The following is a 6000-nucleotide window of genomic DNA, read 5'->3' as shown; positions in this document are numbered from 1 at the left end:
TGCCTAATTAGAAACCTGGGTTTTTCCTCAAGTGCGTTACACAAAGGAGGTACACTTCCATTTTAAATTAGCGTTCAATCAACATAAGCATTTTCCTCTCTTCAGCATTCACTGATTGATAGATGCTTCGGAAGTCCTTTACAGTTTACAGTCTGCTATTGTCTACAAAAGCATACTATCTTCCAGGCTAATCTAATTGGAGCAAACAAATTTTAAGACAGGTATATGCAATATAAAGCCTGACTTTATTTTTGCATATGCCAAGATATATCTGTGAGTAGAGTTTTCTGTAAACGAATCTGTCTTTGACAAAAATCCGTGCATATGACAAATGCATGAACACAGGTATTAACTCATTTGTGTCCTATTACATTATAGCTGCAAGACTTTTATCAAGACTACATATTGTTAAAGACACTGCTGTGCTAAACTAACCATGAAAATGGCTAAACTGTTATTGTTAGAATGTGTTTGGCAAGCTAGAAAGCTTATTAAATAGTCCTTTGAATATAATCAGGCAAATGAAAAGGCAATAGGGGCATGTCACATGTATCTCCAGTGTATTTTACACTTCTGAGGCTTAGTATAGAAACTGAAGTGATAGAATAATTAAAGTATACATTTGCTGATTGAGTTTAATGTGCAAATACATTGACATTTCCCCAAGTCAAATCTCCTCATTAGATTCTAATTTACATACATTATATTGTTATTGTCAGGATTATGGAGCATGGACTACGTAACCCAGCAGCCACTGCACTTCCATGGTGAATTACATGTCACTAATGACTAACACCTGATTCTTGTCACTTTAATTAAAGTAGAACTTGATAAGCACCTCATAGTACATAAAGCTCTCATTATCTCTATTGTTGTCCCCTGTGGTTGTTGTGGTTCTTGTTCCATAGTTCACTTATGTTTTTTATTTCTTAGTCTCTTTGTTTCATTTATGGTTTACATTGAGAATATTTTGTACTTTATTAGATATTATCAGCAATTGCATCGACTTTCCTTTAGCTGACAATTATTCATATTTTCCCCAGTGTGGTCTCTCATTTTCCTTTTTTTTTTTTTTTTTTTTTGAAACAGCAGAGTATGTCAAAAATAAAAGAGAACTTATAAATTGACCCCATAGCCACACTGGACAAAAAATAAATAAATAAATGCACATGCTGTTTGTGTTCACATACATTTGAAATTGGCTTTAGATCAGAGATGCTCAAATTTTTACCAAATATAAAACTTGAATCAGGGCTGAGGGCTGAAAGCAAATGTTGTAGTATACCAAACTGTATTATATATATATATATATATATATATATATATATATATATATATATATATATATATATATATATATATATATATATAAATTATTGTTTCACCACATTTACATGTTTAAAAAAAAAAAAAAAAAAAATTAATAACCAGACAACATTTCTCTGTATTCTGTTCAACTAATGTAGTTTATTTTCTTGTTAAATGAAACAAATAGTTCTATGTTTTCTTTGTACTAGGTTTCATTGAACTAGAAAATAGATTCATGTAGTTGTAATATCTGTGACGTCTAACAAGAGAGTTCAAAAAGTCAAATTAGATTATTTTTATTCTTGCAGCCCAAAAATAACATTTTGTTTAATGTTATATTAGAAATAAGGATCTGGGTCAATGGCTTTTTTCCATCTTCTCATATATAGCATGGCAAATCAAACCAACTTTGGCCCACAGCCCCTAGCATCTCTGCTCTGACAGTGCTCTTTTTCTTTTTTAATTCAAAGCATTTTATTTTTCAAAAGCAGCAGCTCTTTATTTTTACAAAGTCAAGTCTTCTGCTACCATTGTCACCAGCAATTATGAGTGCCTCAGAGTGCCTTTTTTATCTTATAATGCATGAAGCAGTTCTTTCCTTGTTGTTGTGGTAGTTATATTCTTGATTATCTTCTTTTTAACAGTTAGCATAAATTATCACATACTTCAATGCTCCTTTCCACTGTCACTGATATCCTCGGTTGGGTACTAATGCAAATTTCCAGTCGCTGTTGCCACCTCTTAGTTAAAGTTTCTAATAATGTAGTGTAACCAGGGAAAGGAAATTAAGGAGTTGACCTGGAATGGCAGAAGGACATGTGGGAGTTGTCGATTTGCATAGTCATGCATATTCATAGCTCCTTGTACACTTTAAAGGTAAAGTGTAGAGACGGTCGTTCTTGCTATCTGACTGTATCAGAGTATTTTCTAATGGTTTCATGGGGTTTCCCTAAAGAAACATACTGAGGAAAAAGACATGGTACATTATAAAAATTACAAAAAAAGGGAATGCGCAGTGTTTAGGGTAGACACTGACGTCAGAAGACTGTATACACACTTGGCTGGGGCTTATGAGGCATGAAATTGAATTTAAGAGCTTTTTCATTTGTCTTTCTCTAATTTCTGCAAACTGATTTGTTTCTGTTTTTGTTTGTTATGGTTCCTGAATGTATAAAGAGATGCTGTGGACCAGCAGGGGGCTATATAGTTATATGGAAACTTTACATCTGATCTTTTGGCTGAAGATCTGTGAGTTGATATGAGTGTGTATGTGTGGGAGAGAAGGGGGTGAGAGGGGTCTTAGCAGTCTGTATTTAGATGAGCAGAATCACCAAGCTTGATGTGGTGGCACTGTCACACCTGTGTTGCCATCTGCGCCACTTCACCTGGCCCAGTGTGCCCCGGATGCCACCTGGCAGTGCAGCTGCAGCTAAACATTGCTGATAAACATGTCTCGCTCATTCGTCCTCTACTCTAGGAGAACACAGAAAACTGGGAATAATGTTGGACAGAAATGGTAACAGACAAAAATATTGGTTATGACTGTAAGCCTCCTCAATTCTCATTCTTAATAAAGATGAACAGAAGATAACATGCATTGTCTAAGGTGACATTGTTAACAGTCATTGGCAAGTTGTCTACAAACCAACCTAATTCTAAACTTTGTCATGTTGTTTGCTGTTTTGTAGTAATTACAGTAAAATAAAAATAAAAATCATAAAAATTTTCACATTTTCAAAGTTTTAAAATTTTCCATTTTCCATATTTGGTATTTGTAGGAAATACAGCATTAATCCAGGATGTCACATATGATACATAGAAAGAAAAATGAAGTATTGAATTTAATTATATTTTCATTTGGAACAGTGGTGCTGAATTCCCAATGAGGTTAAGGTCTTTACAGCACAGGTGTCATGGGGCCAATGGAATCGGTAGCTGGTCTCATGAGTGCGCCTCTTAAATGTGACGCTACGCACTGTCAAAACATTTTCACTGCACTTTGTGTGATAAAAACACGTATTTCTTTCATCACCACTGCATCTAAATGAGCTTGTCAGGCTTGATGATATCCCTATTATTCCACCCTCTTCTTTCATGCTCTCTTTGTCTTCATCTCCAAGTCAGAGATAGATTCACTCTTTAGTGAGACTATTTTTCTGGGAATTCAAGTTTCAGTCTCTGGTCATAAGCACAATCCAGTACTGGTGAAAAGAATCTTTTGAAATGGATCTAAGAATTCTGATCTGTGTCATAATATTTGCTCTTCTGAGTCATCATTGTTTTTGACCTACTTTGACTTCCTCTGGAGAGCTAGTGGGGTGTTGAACCACATGACTGCATTCATCTCATTTATATTTTAATCCAAAAGGCTCGTTAGGACAGACTATGTAATGACAATGAAATATGAAAGGCCTTGGAAACCTTGTGTTTAAAAAGGAGAAGAGAGAAAAGCAAGACAAAAGAAGTTTTTTACATTTTCCTTGCTAATAAAAATAAAAAAGTAAATAAATATACATGATTGTGAAACAATCTATCCTAAATGAACAATCTAGCCTAAACAAAGTAAAGTATGTGTTGCAAAAAAAATTAAATAATTAAAATAATTTTAATAAAAACAAGTTTTGGGTACATTTGCTTACTTGCCCTATATACTGTATAATGTGATCGTGTGATAAATGAACAACCACACCATGCGGATGAACGTCAACTAGGCTCCCGGTAAGTAAATCTGATTGTTCTCACATGACACACATTCCGACATTTTCTGACATGTATAATATTTGGAAATGCCATTATTATACTGTATTATTTTAATAACTTTAGGTTTATTTGTGAAGAAATTATCTCCAAAATGTCTTCAACTATGAGTTCATCTTTAATAACTGCTTCATCCATTCGTTAAAAATGGGTGCAAGGCAAATTCATCACGAATGAGTTCAGCACCATTTACACCTGTGGCAATTTTAAGTTAGCAGTTTGTCCCAAGCATGTTTTTGTGATATGGGAGGAAACCAAAGAACCCAGAGGAAACCAAAAACTCTGCATAGACATTTAACTCAAGCTCAGGCTTGAACCTTTTTCCTAAATAACTGAAGCACTTTCAAAACTAACACTATTATAAGTGTGAAAGTAGCTCTGAAATGTTCACGGCAGTAACTCAGCGCCTGTGCCTGGAGTGTGCTACCCTTTTCACTGACCTACTCTCTCACACAGATTCTTAGCTTTGATGGTAACCAGACTTTCCTTTGAGCAGAGCACTGATCTCCCTTGGGTCTGATTTCTTGTTCTGCTTCTGTCCCGGTTTTTCCCAGACTCACGATTAAAGAGATTACTTTCTTTACAGGATCTTGAAAACCATCTCTTTCTCTGTCCCTCTCTCTCTTTTTTCTTTCATACCCCAGGGAATGGCTGCAGCTAACCTACTCCTTTGCTCCTCTTTGTATCTCTGGTCCTGTGTTAGAGCAAGGTGACTGCCAGTAAAGATGGAATTAACAAATGATGCACACTGACTTTGTTCAGAGCGCAAGCGGTGTAGCACAGCACCAACACGGTACGCCTGCGTTCTGTGCGCTCTCCGCTCTGTAGTCTCTTCCTCCATTCAAGGGCTTCAGGCACGGAGTGTGTTCATCTGATTGATAATGAAATGGGAGAGGTGCGAGACTTGCTGTTTAGGGAATACTCAGTTGAGTGTGTGACCCCCAAATCAGCAGTGAGTCTGACACTTGAGCAGTGGGGTTTAATGAAAGAGCTAAAAATGGAAGGTGTGGGAGAGAAATATGCAGCACTGGTCAGTGCTGAGTGCCTTCATGGGATTTTTTGATAAAGCATCAACATAAGCAAAAGTCAGGGACGAAAGTGACAGCTTACTCAGGGTATATTAGTGCCAGGGACCATATGGGATCATACTATCACTTCTAACTACTTTATTATAGTACTATGTTGATGAGAAGTAACCTTGCCATTGCAAAGAAGGACACAGCAAGGGAGAGAGTGTGTGGGGGGCAGTCTTAGACATAATGAGCTTATTTATAGATCACTAATCCTCTGTGTATAGGAACCTAATGCTGAAAATGTATGATAACTTCACATAACTATACATAACCATTAAATGTCTTTGTCTGCGGATGAAATTATTTGGTTGATAAAGTCTTTTTCTTTTCAGATGACAATGGGATCACTCTAAACTTTCCATTAGAGAAAAATCTCGTGAAATGTGAAAATGTGTGGTATTTAGACACATAACATATGTCTAAATAACATATAACAGACACGTAACATTTTAAACCCCATGTCGGTTTTACCATGTTGATGTTTTACATATAGTGCAAGCGTTTTTTATTTCCCCATATGTAAGTTTACTTCTATATGTGACTTTTTTTGTGTTCAAAATTATTTCTTTATCATGTGTGAATTTCTGTAGGCATTTAAAATGATTTAGATTTAAATTTATTTGCTTGTTGACTCTATTCTAAAGTAACCAATGTCTTATTACACCATTGTGCCCTCACTTTTCTGGTTTTTGGCAAAAGTTACATGTTTCTGTGATAACATTTAGCCTTACAAAGCAACTTTTGGACTACTTAGCAAACATGACGAGATAATTGAGTAAAAAAAAAACAACAACTTTGAGCACTTTGCACAACCTGTAATCGAAATGTACGCAGAAAGGAAGTGTTTTATGGCATGATGCCC

This window comes from Silurus aristotelis (assembly GCF_946808225.1).
Source record: "Silurus aristotelis genome assembly, chromosome: 21".
Taxonomy (NCBI): domain Eukaryota; kingdom Metazoa; phylum Chordata; class Actinopteri; order Siluriformes; family Siluridae; genus Silurus; species Silurus aristotelis.
This window is presented reverse-complemented; position numbering follows the sequence as displayed.